This window comes from Scyliorhinus torazame, chromosome 2 (genome assembly GCF_047496885.1).
Source record: "Scyliorhinus torazame isolate Kashiwa2021f chromosome 2, sScyTor2.1, whole genome shotgun sequence".
Taxonomy (NCBI): domain Eukaryota; kingdom Metazoa; phylum Chordata; class Chondrichthyes; order Carcharhiniformes; family Scyliorhinidae; genus Scyliorhinus; species Scyliorhinus torazame.
The window spans coordinates 246,359,050-246,380,211 of record NC_092708.1 but is presented as its reverse complement, the minus strand read 5'-3'; the positions used below and the strand labels follow the sequence as shown (position 1 = coordinate 246,380,211).

Here is a 21,162-nt window from a genome sequence, read left to right as displayed (position 1 = left end):
CTCCACCACTCCCAATTTTGGACACTCCAGCCCATCCAGAAACTCCCACATCTCCCACTCCTCCTCCAGTGGCTCCGACTTATACAGGCCCCTATGGAACTCCTTGGATACTTTTTAATCTGTTCCAGAACCACCAACTCCCATGTCTTGTCCCGCACCTGAACTATCTCCCTCGCCGCCATCTCCCCATGGAGCTGACCTGCCAACATATGCCCTGCCTTCTTTCCATACTCCTAAACAGCCTCCCTCTCCCTTCTGAACTGATGCACTGATTTCCCCGTGGACAATAGGTCAAACCTTGCCTGCAACTCCTTCCTCTTTGCATGGAGACCTGGGTCCGGGACCCCTGTGTACCTCCCATCCATCTCCAAAATCTCTTCTTTCGTTGTTCGTGTTCATCCTTCCCCTCCCTATCCACTTCAGCCTTAAATTAGATCACTTCCTTCCTCACCACTGCCTTCAGAGCCTCCCAGGCTACCGGCTGTGAAACCTCCCCCATGCAATTAAAACCCACATGCTCCTCAATCACCGTCCCTCTCTTTTTACAAAAGCTTTGAACCCCACATCATCCCAATTGGGGTCTTATACACTGACCACCACCAACCTCCCCTCCAATGCACCTGTCACTATCACGTACCTGCCCATCTGGTCAGCCACCATCGTATCCATCTGCAACCTCTTGCCCACTAAGACCGCCACCCACCAAGCCCTACTATCAAACCCCCGAATAAAACACCTGACTTACCCAACCATTCCTGAGCCTCACCTGATCCTTTACCCTCAAATGGGTCTCCTGCGGCATCACCACATCACCTTTTAAACTTTTCAAGTGCGCAAAAACTCTCACTCTCTTCAGCGGCCTTCCTAACACCATCACGTTCCACGTCACCATTCTGACCGGGGGGGGGGACTCACCGTCCACCTCTCCTATCCACCATCACCATTCCCCCAGGCCTTGTCCATCCTTTTGTTACCATCAAACCCCTCCCTCCCCTCTCCCATGAATCCCCCTCCCATGAATCCCCCCTCCCATGAATCCCCCATCCACTTACTCTTGCAAACACCTCATCCAATATCGATCCCCTCCCCCCCCACCCATAATAAATCCATATTTAAGGGGCGCGATTCTCCGACCCCCCACCGGGTCGCAGAATCGCCGGGGGCCGGTGCGAATCCCGCCCCCGCCGTGTCGCGAATTCTCCGCCACCTAAGATTCGGTGGGGGCGGGAATTGCGCTACGCCGGTCAGTGGGAATCCCCCGGCGATTCTCCGGTCCGCGATGGGCCGAAATCCCGCCGCTGTCAACCCACGCCAGCCGGCGTGGATTGAAACACCTTTGGATCGGCTGGGACACGACGGCGCGGACGGGCTCCGGGGTCCTGGGGGGGCGTGGGGGCGATCTGGCCCCGGGGGGGTGCCCCCACGGTGGCTTGGCCCGCGATCGGGGCCCACCGATCCGCGGGCGGGCCTGTGCCGTGGGGTCACTCTTTTCCTTCCGCCTTCGCCATAGTCTCCACCATGGTGGAAGCGGAAGAGACCCCCTCCACTGCGCATGCACGGGGATGCCGTGAGCGGCCGCTGATGCTCCCGCGCATGCGCCGCCCGGCAAAGTCAGTTTCGCGCCAGCTGGCGGGGCGGAAACCAGTCCGGCTCGGGCCTAGCCCCTCAAGGTGAGGGCTCGGCTGCTCAAGATGCGGAGACTTCCGCACCTTTGGGGCGGCGCGATGCCGGACTGATTCGCGACGTTTATGGCGCCGGTTGGCGGACATCGCGCCGATATCGGAGAATCCCGCCCAAGATGTGAACATTGTGGATCTCTCATTCACTGAACTGAGTTCTGGATCTGCTTAAATCTCATGGTAATGTTGCTTTTTATTGGGCCAGATCTTGCAGGAAAAATAATGGCATGTCAACAATGCATTTATTTTAATGCATTATTAATGCACAAATTGGCCAGCAAATTCCGGGGATTAAGGGATATATCATTAGTTACAATTTGCTATTTTGCACAAACAGCATCTCGCTCTTTGCCTTCCTGTTACTTGTAAGAACTTGCTGAATTGGCAAGTTAATTGACCATTAAACTTGCTGAAGAAAGTTAGGGCTGGAAATAAATAGCTTAAGCACTTAATTTGCCGTCAATTAACCCCTACAGTCCATAAGGGGAGCAATTTAAAGTGTTCAAATTCATTATTAAATTATTTTAAAAGCCTCAAATTGAAAGTATTACTACTTTTGCATAACTGCCCTTTCTGTCTCTTTTTGTATTCTTACCCTCTCTTTATTCCTCTTTCAGTAACACATTTGGCCGTCAATCACCCTCCTTCTCTATTGTTTCACTTTTCTTTTTCTCTATCCTTAAATCACATTGCTAAGGAGATGAAGGCAGGATATTTGGATGGTGGGGTTTCCTGTCCTGCCAGCTGAAGAGTTGCTGGGGAACACCACCCCCTTGACACTGCCTGCTATGCAGCCATCTCATGCGGGAAGGAGCATCGGTTGGCTGCAGGCGGGTCTTCTTCTCCTCACTCAGGAGGATGTCCCACCTTAGCGAGCTGTCAGTCAATCTGATAGGCCTGGAGCTCGCTAGTCATTGCAATGAGAGAAGTTGCAACGGACAGAAGTGGAAGTTCACAAAGTCCATGATGCCTACGTTCCGAGAGTGCGTGGAAAGGTGAATCTTTGGGGCCTCAGAATGGTGAGAGTAGGGAAGGGCTGAGGGGTGCATAGTGGGGGATTGTTGTGTCAGGGAGAGAATGGGGACAGTGGGGAATGAAGTGCAGAGGCCACCAGCCTAAAGTTAGATTAGGGCTTCTGTTGGATGTGACGCCCTTGCCCTTCCCGCCCGAGCCCTAAGCTGACTACTTCGACACCTGGGAAATCCTCTATCCAACCAGACTAAAAATTGAAGTTGGGTGGGAAATGGCTCTTAAGTGATTAATAATTGGTTACTTCAGGGCATCAACTGGGAAAAGGCGGGGGGGGGCTCTTCTGAGGCTTTGCCCACCCACGTGTAAAATTGGAAAGAAGTCTGGGTGGGCAGGAACCCAGCAGGAATCCTATTTGTAAAACCCGCCGAAAGGGAAGCGTGAAATTCGGGACAGACTAAGGTCTCCGTTGCCCTTTCCCGACTGCCGTCAGCTTGTGCTTCCAACAAGCTGCAGCACAAAAGAGTTTTGAGTTTTAGAGTGCTGGGGAAAGTCTATTCTAATGACACATGCTGGGCGATTTCCTGCTCCTTCGAGACCAAGCACAGTGTTGTTTCTGCCTCTCTGACAGCAGTGCCATTGATGTTACTTTTATGTAGACGTGTTGTGATGGTTTCAGATCTATTGAGAAAGGGCTGCCTTCCAAGTGCTGTGTCAGTACCTTCAGTTAGTATGGAGCATAAAACACTTTGATGTATTGATGTGACTTCTTTAAGTGGCACTGTTGAATAGCGCAGGCTGAGGGAGCAAGGGGTAAGGGTTTTTGTTGAAAGATTACTGGCTGCCGCTTACCAATAAATGCAGAGACATTCAGCCATATCATAGTTCTGACCTCCACATAAAAACTAAAGAATCAGCTTTAGAAAGCCTGCGGTTGGCAAACAGAGCGCTGACTAAGTCATTCCCACCGGCACAATGAATTATTCCTATGGACATCGACATACAGTGCCGAAGGAGGCCATTCAGCCATCGAGTCTGCACCGACCCCCGTAACCCAATAACCCCTCCTATCCTTTTTAGCCACTAAGAGCAATTTATCATGGCCAATCCACCTAACCTGCACGTCTTTGGACTGTGGGAGGAAACCGGAGCACCCGGAGGAAACCCAAACAGACACTGGGCGAACGTGCAGACTCCACACATGCAGAATCGAACCTGGGACCCTGGCACTGTGAAGCCACAGTGTTATCCACTTGTGCTACTGTGCTGCCCTATTAAGGTTGAACCAGGAATGATTCGCAACATTGAGTTGCTGTAATCCCCTGAGGCAGCTTATTCAGGAACGTTGTTTCTGGGAAGGTTGGGACTCAGAGAGACAATTTTGCTTGAGCAGTACGTTCAATGAGTGGAATTCTTCCAACACCCCTGTGGCGGAGCGGAAAATCCAGCGGGAACCAGAACGTTGGCAATCCGCCAGCCTAAAATCACATTGCCATTCTCCCAATGGCAGCTTAATGATGGGTCGGTCTTCCTGGTGGCTGGTGGTGTGAACGCCAGTTGCATCTCATGAATGTTCATTAAAACAACTGCAACTCGGTGCAGGAGCCAAAATTGGACAGGTCACGGCCCACTGGCTAGTCCCGTCGGGGGTCAAAGGTGCTGGCTGGGCTAATGGTGGAAATGGGAGGGGTGGACCCTTGGAGGTTTCTGCACCCGAGGGAGCGGGAGTATTCGTTTTTCTCAGCGGTCCATAAGGTATACTCGCAGATTGACTTTTTCATGGTGGGGAAGGCGCTGCTGGCTGGGGTTAAAGGGTCAGAGTACTCGGCAATTGCAATATCAGATCATGCTCCGCATTGGGTGGATATGGTACTGGAGAAGGGGATGATACAGAGACCAGGGTGGAAGTTAGATGTGGGACTTTTGGGGGATCGAGGGTTCTGTGACAAAATTGCAAAAGTAATTGAGGAATATGTAGGTTTTAACTGCACGGATGAGGTGTCAAAGGCGGTTGTCTGGGGGGCTTTAAAGGCAGTGGTGAGGGGTTTGGTGATCTCGTTCAAGGCTAGGCTAGACAAAGAGGAGAGGTTGGAATGTCAGAGGATAATAGATGAGATGCTGGCGGTAGACAGGAGGTATGCAGATGATAAGGACCCAGCGCAGTTGGAAAAGAGGAAGGAACTCCAGGCGAGCTCTGACCGACTACCAGGAAGACGGTATGCCAATTGAGGCGAGCAAGGGGGCAGTTTACGAGCATGGAGAGAAGGCGGGCCGTATGTTGGCGGTTCAGCTCCGTAGGGAGGCTGCGGCAAGGGAAACTGTTCGGGTGTGGGACAGGGCAGGGAAGTTGGTGGTAGCTCCAGATCAGATTGACAAGGTCTTTAAGGAATTCTATGAGAGGTTGTACAGGTCAGAGCCACCTGGGGGAGGCCGGGAGATGCAGAAATTTCTAGATGGGCTGTAGTTCCCGAGGTTAGGGGAGGGGGACAGGGCTACATTAGAGGGGGTGATAGTGGAGCAGGAGATAGAAGATTTGATTGGGAGGATGCAGTCGGGGAAGGTGGCAGGGCCGGATGGGTTTCCGGTGGAATATTATAAAAAATTCAAAAATAAGCTGGTACCGCTGATGGTGGGGATGTTTGAGGAGGCGATAGGGAAGGGGGTGTTACCACAAACTTTGGGGCAGGCATCAATGTCCCTGTTACTTAAGCAAGATAGGGATCCGACGGAGTGTGGGTCGTATAGGCCCATAGCACTTTTAAACGTGGACGCAAAGATATTGGCAAAGGTACTGGCAGGTAGGCTAGAGGAGTGCCTCCCGAAGGTAATAGGTGAAGATCAGACGGGGTTGTGAGAGGGAGGCAGCTCTTTTCGAACTTAGGAGGGTATTGAATGTGGTTATGATACCGGCAGAGGGGAAGGAAACAAGAGGTGGTTGTGGCATTGGACGCCAAGAAAGCATTTGACCGGGTAGAATAGGGGTACTTGATGGCAGTTCTAGAGCGGTTTGGAATTGGACCCAGATTTGTGGACTGGGTAATGCTATTATAGAAGGAGCAAAGGGCCAGTGTCCCCACAAATAACATCAGCTTAGAATACTTTCCTCTCCACTGTGGGACTAGGCAGGGATGTCCTATGTCCCCCCCCCCCTGCTGTTTGCACTCGCAATTGTGCCATTGGCCATCGCATTAAGAAGTTTGGGGTATGGAAAGGGATAGTGCGGGGCGGGCAGGGGGGGGGGGCGGTGGGGGATAGAGCATAGGATGTCCTTATATGCTGATGACTTGTTATTATATGTGTCGGAACCAAGTGTGTCAATAGGGGGAATACTGGAGCTGCTTCGGGTGTTTGGGTCTTTCTCAGGATACAAACTAAATCTAGACAAGAGTGAATATTTTGCGGTGTCTCGGCCAGGGGTGGGGGCAGGGGTGGGGGGGTGCTGCCATTCCGTAAGGCAGGGACACACTTTAGACTCCTGAGATACCTGGGGGTGCAGGTTGCTTAAGATTGGCGGGGGGGGGGGGCTCCGTAGGTACAACATTTCTGGTTTGGTGGGGAGGGTGAAAGCTGAACTGGCAAGGTAGGATGGTCTCCCACTGTCACGGGCAGGTCAGGTACAGGCGGTTAAAATGAATGTGCTGCTGCGATTCCTGTTTATTTTTCAATGCCTGTTGATTTTCCTGCCAAAGGCATTTTTAGAGAGATTGAAGGGATGATTACCTCTTTCATATGGGGAGGGAAGATGGCCAGCATTAAAAAGGTGCTACGACAGAGAGGAAGGCAGGCAGGGGGTTTGGGTCTTCTGAACCTGATGTATTATTACTGGGCAGCGAATGTGGAGAAGGTACGGAGCTGGGTCAGAGGGGTTGATTCCCAGAGGGTCAGAATGGAGGAGTTTGGGTAGAGGGCCGGGATTGAAGGCGCTGGCGACAGCGCCGCTCCCGATAGCCCCGGGGAGATACTCAGGGAGTCCGGTAGTAATAGCTTCGTTGAGAATTTGGAGGCAGTTTCGGCAGCACTTCGGGTTGGGGGCAGGGTCAAGGGAAATGCCGATTTGTGGGAACCATAGATTGAGCCAGGGAAGTGGGATGGAAATTTTCGGAGATGGGATGAGAAAGGAATTAGGACACTAAAAGATTTGTTTCTCGGGGGTCGTTTTGCGGGATTGAAGGAGCTGGGAGCGAAGTATGGGCTGGAGCAGGGGGAAATATTTAGATACATGTAGGTTCGAGACTTGGCCAGAAAGGAGATACAGAGCTTCCAAGTAGTGCCGGCTTCCACATACTCTGAAAGAGTATTCTACCCAAGCTCACTTCCCCACCCTATCCCAGTAATCCCTTAACCTAACCTACACATCTTTTTTGAATTTAAGGGGCAATTTAGCATGGCCAATCCAAGACCTAACCTGCACATCTTTGGACTGTGGGAGGAAACCGGAGCACCTGGAGGAAACCTACGCAGACATGGGGAGAAATTCCACACAGACAGTCACCCAAGACTGGAATTGAACCCTGGTCCCTGGCACAGTGAGGCAGTAATGCTAACCACTGTGTAGCATACTTGAACAGTCCCCTATCACCCCACCTCACAAGGGCTAGTAGAGAGAGCTGTGCAGTTGGTCAGAACAGCCATGAAGAAGCAGGCCAGCAGACCACTATGCCTTTGTTCGGCCAACTTTTTTCTATCCCATAACATGGCCACCCCGTCATGCCACAACATGCGTCACACCAGCGGAATTGCTCCTGGTCCGTTACCCCTGGACTCAGTTGGACTTAGTTCTCCCAAATTTGCTGGTGAGGGTGGAGACATGGCAGGCGTCCCAGAGGAAACAGCATATTTCACACAAAGGAGACAAGTTGTTTCATGTGGATGACCTGGTACTCATAAGGAACTTTGTCGCAGGCCCATTTGACTACCAAGCAGAATTGTCTCAAAATACTTGGTGGACGGCAGGACAATGCGGAAGCACCTTGACCATGTCAGAAGCCAGGGATTCACAACCCAAAATTTTGGAACAGTTCAAGCCAGCAGGCAGCACCAGTGTTCCTGTGATGGAGCCAGAACAGAGGAAATCTAGGAGTTATGAGGAGGCCCTGTCAATGACTAAGGAGCGAGCTGGAGAAGGGAGTGCCCCTGCTGTAGTGGTTGAAAATCCGAGACAATCTTCCCTGGATGACAACATTGCTACCTCGGAGTTAGAGGAGCCGGTTGGGGGACTAAGGCAATCTATGAGACCCAGTAAATCCCCAGACCGATTAACAATGTGATGAACTGTTATGGGCTCTCTCTCATTGTGTTTTCTCAACTTTTTTTATTGTACATAGTAACTGTACATAACCTATTCTGTAAATATGCTAATGAGGGACATAAGGGGGGAGGGATGTGGTAGTGCGGTGGCCCCTTTAGGGGGTGAACCCTCATGGTCTACATGACCAGTTCGGGACCTATCGCACAGGAGCACCCGGACCCTGATCAATGGGGAAAAAGGGTGGGGCCCTGGGAGCAGGGTCTGGGCAGAGTGGACCCTGGAGCCAGAGAATGAAGACCTGTTTAGTAACTCTGTGCCTGTGTATTGTTTACCTTTACTTGTTACCCATACACCCTTATTCAGTTATACTGGAATTCTCCCTCACATTGCCTCGAGCCACCACACCTAACCTTTCAATTGTGTGCAAAATCTGGCTGAGATGTTGTACTAAATAAAACGTTGATTATAAATAAATGAACAAATGTAATATTACAATCAAGGCAAATCTAGGTAAATATTACAAATGTTGTGGGTATGTGAAATCCAGCACCATAACAGACCAGAGATTCCAAGTGAGGCATTAAAGGATTTAGATTATAAAAAAGCCTTCAAAACTAATGAAAATGGATAAGCAGGCTCAGCGTACTAAATGACTCAGTCCTTTTGCTATTTTCAGAAATGTAAGTTGATCATTTGTACATGAGGTTTGTTGTCATGTGCTAATGCTATGACGGGAGGTGAGATTCATTTTGTCAAAGGTTGCCTGTAATTCCTTCCTATGCCTTTAATATAGTCAATTTAAAATATCCTTAGTCAGCAGCGTCACTGAGGAATTCTAATATGTTTTCCTTATTTGTTCATGGGAATGGCTGGCTGGGCCAACGTTTATTGCTCATTTAAGAATCAATCACAATGCTGTTGGCCTGGCGTCCAGGTAAGAATGGCAGATTTCCTTCCCTAAAAGACATGGGTTTTTATGGCAATGGGCAACAGTATCATGGTCATCATTAGACTTTTAATTGCAGATTTTTATTGAATTCAAATTTCACCATCTACAGTGGTGGGATTCAAACTATGCCACTGTCACCTCTCTTTCTCTCTCTCTCTCTCTCTCTTTCACAGGCCTATTTGTCTTTAAATTCTCATCAAATTGTTGACGCTTTGCAGGACAGGTTAGTGATTAAAGTAAGCTTTTAAGAAGGGTATCCTTCAAAAAATTCCAAAGAATAAAACAATAAGGGAAAGAAGACTGTGGTCTCCTCTATATTGGAGAGACCAAATGCAGACTGGGTGATCGCTTTGCTGAGCATCTTCGGTCTGTGCGCATTCAGGACCCTGACCTTCCCGTTGCTTGCCATTTTAACAAAAGACCCTGCTTCCATGCCCACTTCCATGCCCACATGTCTGTCCTTGGCCTGCTGCAATGTTCAAGTGAAGCTCAACGCAAACTGGAGGAACAACATCTCATCATCCGGTTAGGAATGCTACAGCCTTCCGGCCTGAACATCGAATTCAACAACTTCAGGTGATTAGCTCTACCTCACCTCGACCCATTTATTTTCATCCCATTTCATTTTAACTGTCTTTTCCCATTTCTTTCTTTCTTGTCTTTCTTAATATATATTATCCCCCCCGCCCCCCCATCTTATCCACCTTTCCTTACCTTTTCTCCTCTTTGCTTCCCCCTTCCCCTCCTCCCACATCTACAGTTCACCCTCTGAAGTCAGTTTCTCTGCTGTTTGGCCTTTCACATCTTTTGTTCTCTCTGGGGACTGCCATTAACACTCTTTCCCCTTGGTTTCTGTGGCCATTAGCACCCGGATTCCATGGGTTTCTGTGGCTATGACTCCTCGTTCATTCTCACTCCACCGTATGAATATTTCCCATTTTCTCTGTCTGTTAGCTTTGACAAAGAGTCATCTGGACTCGAAACGTTAGTTCTTTTCTCTCCCTACAGATGCTGCCCGACTTGCTGAGATTTTCCAGCATTTTCTCTTTCGTTTCAGATTCCAGCATCCGCAGTAATTTGCTTTTATCTGGGGAAAGAAGACTGTCCTTGGACACAGACAGGTTGTGACAAATCAGCTAATTACAGCCCATTATTCAGGCTCCATCAGCAGAGCAATTCTTTTCCTAAAGTAGCAATTTCTACAGCGGAAGGGTTTAATTAAGTTGTTCAGTCTTTCTTATTAATTCAGAGCTAATGCTTACAGAAAGTTAATTGTAACTGGTCCACAGTAAAAATGGTGCTTTTCCTTTGGTCTTATAAAGGAATAATGGCAAGCACATATTGGCGGTTAAACTGTAGCTAATTTCTCATTGTTCAGGTCGGAGATTTCAGCCGACCTGGATCATTTGAAACCCCCCAACCTACTCTCTGCAACCCCTGCTAGTTTGCCCTGTTGTCTCAGCTTTGGACAGCAGCCATGTGAGCTGGAGAACTGACAGCTGGCCCACCGCAGGGTGCCTGCTGCAAAACAAAAAGACAAAAACCTTTCAGGCCCAGGCGTTGGTGACCCAAACAGGCGCCAAGAAGAAAGACCCTTCACTTAATGGCTGTTGGCAGGTTCTGCGGAATTCTGGCACAGTGACTCTCCCTTGTTCTCGACTTGGCTCCTAGCCCAGCCTCCGTATTCAGCGCCCTTGATGATTCCTGTTCCAATTTGTTCAGATTATGGTCTCTGTATGTTTCTATCTTCTTATGAAAGCAGCTCTTTTACCGGTTGTAAGGATTTTGAGTGTGCCATTATAGCTTGTTCACTTCCTACCAAGTCAGCAAGCTACCAGTTTGTTCGACTCCTAGCTCCCCTGGATATCACATTGTAAACTGTGGCTGGGATCAGTTTTTTAAAGATTAGGGGGACTTGGTTGCATATTTTCCTCTTTAATATTGGATGTTTTTAAAATTCTGTAGAAGGCAGAAGTGCTAGTTATTATTCATGAAGACCCGCCTTCTCAACTTTGCCCCTCGCCTGAGGTGTGGTGACCCTCAGGTTAAATCATTACAAGTCAGCTCTCCCCTTCAAAGGGGAAAGCAGCCTATGCTCATCTGGGATTACGGTGACTTTACTCTAAGTGCAAGAGAATCTAACCCCACACCGCCTGATGCATTCAGAACTGTATAGAATCAATAATCATAATTTGATGTCCATTGGAAGTGCCAATTTAGACATGTGAATCCAGGTTTGGAGATGCTGGTGGAGCTTATTGTATAATTGTAACTCAGAGCAGCGGGGAAGCAAATGAAAATGTTCCTTGACAAAGAGAGGATGGGTGCCATTGCATTACTGCTTGGAGTTCTATGTGTCTCGTGCTTGGGGGAACGATATTGTAGGGCGTAGGTTGAGGTGGTGTGGGGAGGGGGTGATATCCTGCTCGAGTTACACAGGATCACTTAGACCCTGCTGCTGCCCGAGGTGAGATGCTCTAATTCAGGGCACTGAGGATCAACCTTGCAATGACTTTGGTCCAGTGCCACACTGGAGCAAGGCGTTTATCCACAATGCTTTCGAGGGAAAGCAGTGACATCTGATCAAGAATTGCACATTCTGTGGTACTTCACAAACCAGGGCTTGAAGCATTGGAGTGTGCAATAAAACAAACATTTTTTTGGGAAGACGATGGTGAGCAGTAAAGTCTGTACACTTCAAACAAGTGTCCACTTTACCACCCCAGAGCCAAATCTGCTTTTCCATATGGAGAGGTGGGGAGAACTTCCTGGGTTTACATAAGAAATCCATGTTGGATTTATTAAAACATTGCTTACCTCTGTGATTCTCCTTGCTGATGTTTAGTCCAAAAAGCTTTGTTGCTTTTGCCTTTGGCTCGGTGCAGATGCTGGCAATGCTGTTTTGTAAACCGATCTTCTCACAGTTGCAAGATGCTGCTATTTGAATGGTTTTTCATATGAATGTATGAAATATGATCAGAAGTAGTCCTTTCGGCCCCTCGAACCTGCTGAAGTTGCTGACTGGCATTTTTGTGAGAGAGAACCAGGATAAAATACTAAAATCCTTGTTTTGTTTGTGGCGGTCAGAGTAGGCTGGGGTGGGGCCCAGCTGGCAGCAGTGCAGTTGTTGCTGAGTGGGCTCTTGTCCTGGCAGTGCTCTGTGCATCAGATGATGGCCGCCATTGAAGATGTTGCCTTGACTGAGAATTTTGTCTCTGCGATGCGTTAGAACTCACTTTGAGGGATTGCGTGGTACCTTGAGAACATCAGTGGAGGTGTATGAGAGGGTTCTTGCACTCGAAAGAGCCCCGTCGTTGGTTAGGGACCGCCTTCACATTGTCGAAATTCTGCTACATTGTTTGCCGTTTATTCTGATGGGTTCGGGAGATGGGGGCCGGGTGGGATGCCCCCTGAGCCAGGTCTCTGGCAGGAGATGGATGATGAGTTCCCGATTGAGTTTGACGCTGCCATGCTTTGGTGATCTTAATTTGGAGGCTGGGTGCATCAGATTTGGTGAAGCAAAATGTATCTTGTCTGCGAGGCCGGGGTCGGTAGGGCCCACCGATCACTGCTACTATTTTGTCCTATTCTCGATGCTCACCATGAGAGGATTGGAGGTGGCCGAGCGGGTTGATTCATTCCGCCCAGCCAGACACAGGCTGCGGACCACCTGGAGAGGCAGCGTGGTGGAAATGATGGTGTCTCGTGCTTCAATCGATGGAATCCTGGAGAGTACGCATTGATCCTACCTTGTCTTTTGCCTTCTCGTCCACATGGAAGATGTCTTTATCCTGCAATTTATCCTGTGGTTCCTGAAATCCTGACCATTACTCTTGTTGATCATGTCACTGACTTTTTACAGCTAAGGGAGTGCGTGATGGCTTGTGCTGTTGATTATCCTGTGTTAGCAAGATGATTTTGAGTCAATTATGGGAAGTGTGATTAGTGCACTGTTTTACACCATTTGTTTATTCTATCTCATACTCGTTGTTGGGGGAAGGGAGTGCTTTTTGTCACCGTTGTCTCATTTATGAAGAAGATGAGTGGTGCTGGGGTGGGGTGAAGCATCCCCCTCGGCTGGGGCTGGAATAAACATCCTTCTGTGGTGCACTGCCCTGGGTGGCATTGGAAAGTTACAGGTTCAACAGGGTTACAGGTTTTTAGGGGGTGCTGGAGGTGTTGGTGGTACAGTTTCTTGTGAATCAATTGGTGCTGTGCTAAGCTGGGCCCGGTGCAGTGGTTTTTATCCTGTTGCCACTGGGGGCTTGGGAGGTCCCTCTCCAAGGGTGTGGGGAGGAGTTTCCTGGGAGGCTAGGTTTTGTCTTGTTTCCTTGTCTCTCTGCACACGGGGGCCTGCGGATGCGTTGAGTTCTGTATCTTGGTGAATCCCCTGCCATTCTCACTGGTGGCGGGAGGTGCTGGTTGCCCTCTTATTGATTGAGTGGGTTGTTCTCCTCTTTACTGATGGGTGTTATCATCTGGTGGGACAGCCTGGGTAGGTCTGTTTTTTCTCTCGCTCTTTTCCTTCCCTTCTACCTTGGGAGGCCCTGCAGCCTTGACCTCATCTGAACATGATGTTACGTCGCCGTCCTCTCTTTATAATTGTCGTTCTACCCTGGGCCTGTGTTTGGGGTTTAGTAGCATTATGTGGTATGTATGTAACTCCACATAGATCTGGGTTTTCCATGTATTTTCTTTCCTTTTTACAAGGATGGGTATGACGAATCCATTCCTGGGTGAAGATGGCCTGGAACTGAGAAAAAGAAGGCTATGCATTGGGTCATTGGTGCTGTTGGCGCTGCTGGAGTCAAAGGGGAATATACGTTGGTGCGCCCCAATCTTGACGCAGGATGTCTCCCGGGGCTGTGTGGCATGAGAGGGTGTGCGCCATCTTATAATGCTGTCATATTTTCATGATCTTATCCAGTTTTTCTCTCAATATGGGTATCCAGTTCTGGGGCGATATGGGCATCCAGTTCTGTCTAATAATTGGTATGAAGCCAATTGAGATGTTGTTCTCCTATTCCATACTGTGCTCATGTAGGTTAAGCCGTTTCTGTTTTCTCCTTTCTTGCTTTGGGTGCTTTATTATTTTCTAACTTGTTGCAATATTTTATAAAATGTAAAATTTCAATAAACATACTTAAAAATATATATATTCAGTGATCCTGCTTCCACTGCCTTCTGAAGCAGAGTTCCAAAGTTGCACAATCCTCTGAGAGAAATAATTTCTCCTCATCTCTGTCCAAGAATGACCATGCCTAATATTAAAACAATGCCCCCTAGTTCTGGACTTGCGCACAAGAGGAAACACCCTTTCCACATCCACCTGGTCAATATTGTTCAGGATCTTGCATACTTCAATCAAGTCACCCTTCACTCCTCTAAACTCCAGTGGAAACAAGCCCAGTCTGTCCAACCTAATGTCTCAAGACAACCCACACATTTCAGTTATCAATCTAGCAAATCTCGTTTGAACTGCCTCTAACGTATTTAGATCCTTCCTGAAATCAGGAGACAAAAACTGCACGCAATATCACAGTGGATCAGTGCTTTGCAATGAGCATCTCCAAAGCATTTGTTTTTGGCAGGGCTGAATGACTGAAGGCATCTCAAAAACTCTCACACGAGAACAAAAAGTATTTGACCTTAATGAATTTTTTGTCCGAGAAAAATCAGTTTTGTGAAGCTCCATTACATCTGAACAACATTTAATCCCCAGGGCACCATATTATGAGCTACTTGAGATTTTCATTCTAGTAGTTGGAGATATGGCCAACTAGGTCCAGGTTGGCCATTATGCTGCCGTTGATTTGGATTTAAGGGCACTGTCTCCATTTGGAAGTGGATAGTGGTTTCTCAGAAGATTTTGGCAGCACATCTGTAGCAGAAAACAGTCAACGGGTGAGATTCTCCGGCCTCCCCGCGACGTGTTTCTCGGAGGTCCGCCATTGGCCTGCAGCAGGATCTTCTGGTATCTCCATTGCCAATGGGATTTCCCATAGCATCCATGCTCATGCCACCATGAAACCCATTGCAGGGGTGCACCGTCGGCAAGACCGGAAGATCCCGCAGGCGTTAACAGCCGGAAGATCAAGCCCAGTGTTTTGGGACTGTGACCTTTCATTATGCAATCTGATTTTCTCTCCCCACAGATGCTGCCAGCCTCACTTGAGTGTTTCTAGCATTTTCTCCAGCAGCCTCCCATACTGCTTTTGTGCAGTGATGCGAATGCAGAGCTTAGTGTGAGGGTCATACATAGTTTTCCAGCTGGAAACAAAATAGGTGGCATAATTAACAACTCTGAGAACTACGGGCATCTGCAAGTTGGTGGAATCGGCGACAAAGTAGCAGGTGGAATTCCTTGTCAGTAAATATGAGGTGTTAGTTTTTGGTTGATAAAGAAATAATGGGCAGAATTTTCCCAAAATTGTCATTGCCAGGCTCTGACTAAAAGCGGATGTGTTTCAAACACAGCCAAATTTACAGACCACATTCTCTGGCACTTGGGGCAGGATTCTGTGATCTTGAGGCGTTTCTTGATGGCGTCAACACGGCCTCAGGATCAGCAATTCCGGCCCCTACAGGGCGGCATTGGAATGGACCACGCCGCTCCAACTGCTGATCCCGGTGTGAAGTGGGTGCCATGGGGTCTGCGCATGTGCAGTGGCACCGGCACCAACATGCGCATGCGTAGTGGCACCGGCGCCAACACGCACATGCGCAGTGGCTTCCTTCAACGCACCGGCCTCGACGCAACATGGTGCAGGGCTCCAGGGGCCGGTGTGGAAGGAAGGAGGCCCCCAGCCAGAGAGGCCGGCCCACCGACTGGTGGGCCCCGATCATGGGTCATGCCAGATTGGAGGCCCCCCGCACAGGCCGCCCTCGGACCCTTCAATGCCGAGGTCTTGTTGGCTGAGAGCAGGTGTCATCGGCTCCGGTGGGACTCGTGTTTTTTACGACGGCCGCTTGGCCCATCCCGGGCCGAGAATCGGCGGGGGGAGGCGGCGCTTAAAGTGGCCCGCGACTGGCGCCACGCCAACAACGCCGGCGCCAATGGCGGCGACTCTCCGCTCTACGGAGAATTGCGTCCCAGCGTTGAGGCGGCGTGGCGCGATTTGTGCCGGTCGCGGGGATTCTCCGGCCCAGCCCCGGGCTGAGAGAATCCCGCCCTGTGCGCAGAAAATCTGGGGCGTGGTTTGTGCTGTCACTCTGGCGGGGCGGGACTTAATAGAGCCAGCAAGGCCGGCTCCAACGATTGGGGCACCATCAAGCATTGAGATGACCTCCACCCTCTCCCACCCTGGAGTATCAGAGGCACTCATTCCCCCCCCCCCCCCCCGGTGCTGTCATTGGGGCTCAGTCCCCACCCACCACACATAAGGGGACTGGAAGGTTACCCCTCTGCCAGTGCCAACTTAGCACTTCCAGGGGCACTGACAAGGGGCTCTGCCACTGTGCCAGGGGACAATGTCCAGCCTTGGCCCTCAATTCCTGGGGCACTCAGGTACCTCCGCAACCTGGCATGGTCATCACGTCTGGATTTTAGCTTTTGAGAACCATTAGTGATCCGTGCCTGTGTGATGTCACGCTGCTGGGGTGAGGGGGAGGGGATCAGTCGTGGGCCCAGGCTGCGGTGTATATCTGTTCAAGTACATTTAAATTAATTCAAATTAATGGAAATCCGGTTCATGCTCAGAAAATGCGTCATTGGTGCGGTGGTAGATCTCAAACCGAAATCTCGCCAGTGCAATTCTCATTTTGGCCCTCTGGCAAGATTTAGCCGCCATAATGGGATTTGCGTCTGTGGCAAACGAGCCACGAGATCTCGCCCAATTTTGTTTTTGAAAGCAGCCAGGATCGGTGACATGAACCACACTAAGTTCATGAAAAAACAGCACCAAGTGTGTGAGACAATGAAAATACGTATGTAGATTTTATGACAAAAGGCATGGATCATAATGACTGCGATGGCAAATCTGTGCAAGATCATACTTGGAGTACTCTGCATGGTTTTGGGCTCTGCTCAATAGGAAGGATGTTAATGCTGTAACAAGGTACCATGCCAGTTCACTGGAGCTTGCTATGTTTTGAGGGAATAAAATGCAAAGAAAGTCTTCAAAGCATTGTTGCTATTCTCCTTGTTAGGTGATGATGTGATAGAGCTGTTTAAAATTGTGAAGGAATCTGGCGGAGTAGATGGAAAGAGGCTGCTTCCAGTGAGTAAGGTATGTCGAGCAGAGAAATACACATATAAGATTAAATACAAGATGCAGCATAGAGCACGTTAAATATTTTCTCTACAGAGGGATGTGGTGCTGTGAAGTGCAGTACCAGAATTATTGATTGAAATGTAGACGATGCCAAGGTTAGCAGAGTGGTTGACACAAAAGAGACAAAGGGATTCATTATGGGATGTTTGTATGGGATTAGGACTGCATTTTGAGAAGGTTAAACGGCAATACAAATGGGTTGAATGTTTACTTTTAATTCTATCTAAAAGGAGCGGCCGCTAATAAATTAAAAGAATGCAGGTTATTTGCTGCTGTTTGCTGACCATCGGCAGATGGTCTTGTTTGTTTTGAAACTCGAATAATTATTGTGACAGGCACTATTGATGAAATAAAGAAAATCTAACATTGCTTTGCTTCCTGGCAATCAAATGTTTTAATCTATGTTTTGTAGTGACTATGTTCCTGAACCATTAACCAGAGGCACGAGTTCAAATCCCAGCAGGACAGCTGGGAATTTAAATTCAGTCATTACTTAAATGTGGAATAAAAAGCTAGAATCCGTAATGGAACTACTGGGCAGTGGTGAAAGCACATCTGGTTCACTAATGTCTCTCGGAAGAAAATTTACCATCCTTGTGTGGTCTGGCCAAACCCACAGCAGCATCTTAGCTGTCCTCTGAAATGGTCTAACAAGCCACTCTGTTATATCAAAGTTGCTACAAGGAACTATCGCAAGAATAAAACTAGACAGACTACTTTGCATGGCGCATTGATGTAGGCACCGCTCAACCATGCAAAGTTCACTTCATTTGGGAACTAGTGCTAATATACGGAGAACAGTCCCGATAGCGAAAGCTGGCGAACAATTAAACAACTAATGGGGGGAAGAGGCTCCGTGAAAATCTCGCCCTCACAGATGGAGAAGTGCAACACTTGAATGGAAAAGATGAGGCAGAAATGTTCGCAACCATCTTCAGTCAGGAGTGCTGAGTAAATGTTCCACCTTGACCCACCACCTGAAGCCTGCACCACTCCATCTGTAGTGTTGAAGGTTTGCACTGAGCAGGGCAGCACGGTAGCATTGTGGATAGCACAATTGCTTCACAGCGCCAGGGTCCCAGGTTCGATTCTGGCTTGGGTCACTGTCTGTGCGGAGTCTGCACATCCTCCCCGTGTGTGCGTGGGTTTCCTCTGGGTGCTCCGGTTTCCTCCCACAGTCCAAAGATGTGCAGGTTAGGTGGATTGACCATGATAAATTGCCCTTCGTGTCCAAAATTGCCCTTAGTGTTGGGTGGGGTTACTGGGTTATGGGGATAGGGTGGAGGTGTTGACCTTGGGTATGGTGCTCTTTCCAAGAGCCGGTGCAGACTCGATGGGCCGAATGGCCTCCTTCTGCACTGTAAATTCTATGAAAATTCTATGAAGCTATTCTAGTCCAGCTACAAGACTGGCATCTACCTGACAAAGTGGAAAATGTCCGAATGTGTCCTGTTCTTCCAATCCGTCAATTATGCCTCAGCCATCTACTCTACTTCAGCAAAGTGATGGAAGGTGTTGTTAACAGTGCTATCAAGTCATACTTACTCTGCAATAACCTGCTCATTGATGCTCAGTTTGCCACGAACACTCTGCCCAAGATTTCTTTACAGCCTTGCTCCAAACTCCAGAGGTGAGGTGAGAGTGACTGTCCTTGACATCAAGACAGCAAAAGGTGACATGGTAGCACAGTGTTTAGCACTGTTGCTTCACAGTGCCAGGTTCAATTCCCACTTGGGTCACTGGCTGTGCAGAGTCTGCACATTCTCCCCTTGTCTGCGTGGGTTTCCTCCGGGAGCTCCGGTTTCCTCCCACAGTCCCAAAAGCTGTGCTTGTTAGGTGAATTGGACAATCTGAATTCTCCCTCCGTGTACCCGAACAGGCGCCGGAGTGTGGCGACTAGGGGATTTTCACAGTAACTTCATGGCAGTGAAGCCTACTTGTGACAATAATAAAGATTATTGTGATTATTATTTATTATTATTTGACCGGGTATGGCAACAAGGACCCTAGCTAAACTGAAGTCCATGAGAATTGGGGAGTGGGGGAAACTCTCCTCTGGTTGAAGTCATTGTTAGCACCTAGAAGATGTTTGTGTTGATTGGAGGTCAATCATCTCAACCCCAGGATACCAGTGCAGGAGATCCTCAGGGTAATGACCTTGGCCCAACCATCTCCAGCTGCTTCATCAATGATATTCCCTCATTCAGGTCGGAAGTGGGGATGTTCACTTATTCAGTGTTTATTTCCATTTGCGACTCCTCAGATAATAAAACAATCCAAGGACCCTAGCTAAACTGAAGTCCATGAGAATTGGGGAGTGGGGGAAACTCTCCTCTGGTTGAAGTCATTGTTAGCACCTAGAAGATGTTTGTGTTGATTGGAGGTCAATCATCTCAACCCCAGGATACCAGTGCAGGAGATCCTCAGGGTAATGACCTTGGCCCAACCATCTCCAGCTGCTTCATCAATGATATTCCCTCATTCAGGTCGGAAGTGGGGATGTTCACTTATTCAGTGTTTATTTCCATTTGCGACTCCTCAGATAATAAAACAATCCAAGCCTGCATGCAGCAAGACCTGGACAGCATTCAAGCTTGGACTGATAAGTGGCAAGTGGCATTTAATTAATTGAACCCCTTATTTTTGTAAATAAATTGAAGAGTACCCAATTTTCTTATCCAATTAAGGGGCATATTTGCGTGACCAATCCACCAATCCTGCACATCTTTTTGTGTTGTGGGGTGAGACCCACATGGGGAGAATGTGCAAACTCCACATGGGCAGTTACTCGGGGCCGGGATTGAATCCGGGTGCTCAGTGCCGTGAGGCAGCAGTGCTAACCACTGTGCCACCTTTCTGCCCCCAATTAAACCCCCTTTATGCCCAATTAGTGTGCACCAACCTCTTAGAGAAGCACCAGCTACACTGATACACTCACTATTTTGTACATCCATGATGGAACAATCCTGCAGCCTGTACAATGGGCCTTTTAATCCTTTGGGAAAAATCTTAACAACCAGGCTTGTTTTCAGGTGGGGGGGGGGGGGGGGAAGCGCCGAAAAGAGGTGTTAGGTTGGAACCCAACTTGATGCCACCTGCTTCCAGGTTTAAACCAGACACACTGAGATGTACACAGGAAAGCCCCGTGGAGCCATATCCCCGCCACAGTGTTACGTTCTGGTGCTTGGCTGGACGGAATTAGTGCACTAGAGAACGTCTAGTTCATAACTATTGAATGTGTATTGATTAACAATAATGTAGCTCAGATAACAATATGAAAACTACTAAAATGACTAACTATTAAATTACTACTATGAAATTATCCAAGAGCTATTACAAATGTGACTATCCACTACGATGACTATTTCCTGATTCCCCGAGATTGCAGTGTCACGTGGTTGTTCTTTACTGCCAGCTGCTGGTTGGAGGTCATATCTGTTAATATTTACATAACTGCTTCTGCATATCATCACACACAGGGCAGACGGAATGGAAGCTTAAGTACAAATTAATCCAGATTTAACCTCTTTCCCCTTAAAATATTTTCCACATTTAAAGTGTTTCATCATGTTACTTAACTCCAGCATACCATACCTAGCATCTGGTCTAGTCTGGAGTGCACACTCAGTTCAGCTGATTAATCAAACTTCACAATTGCTCTGTCACTTCTATAGCTGTAATACATTTTCTGTTATGACCGAGTACGATTAAACAAATGAGCGCAACACACTCAATAGGGTTGTTGACTTAAAGTTATTCAAATCTACTCCGCTTAGCAGCTAAGCTAATAAAAGCATCCTGCCAGGAGCATGACTCCGAATCTTAAATTTTATTCTACTTTTGTTGTTAATGCTTTCCTTAAATTCCACAGTGCCACCCCATGAGAAATCACCACTGTGCCTCATGGAGGTGCCTTAAAGTTTTCCTTTTTTGATATGAATAAAACATTGTGCAATGTGCTTTTTGTCAACAGCAAAACAGATTGGACTGAAAAGTGACCGGATCCTGGAGACATCATTCAGGCCTTAGTCACATTTGTTTGGC

At 48.3% G+C, this 21,162-nt stretch overlaps 1 protein-coding gene across 2 annotated transcripts in view; it reads left to right on the top strand.

The window, feature by feature from the left end:
• map3k9 (mitogen-activated protein kinase kinase kinase 9) overlaps positions 1 to 21,162 on the top strand; it is a 274,576-nt gene that overhangs the window by 126,605 nt on the left and 126,809 nt on the right. The gene's annotated exons all lie outside the window — the stretch shown is intronic.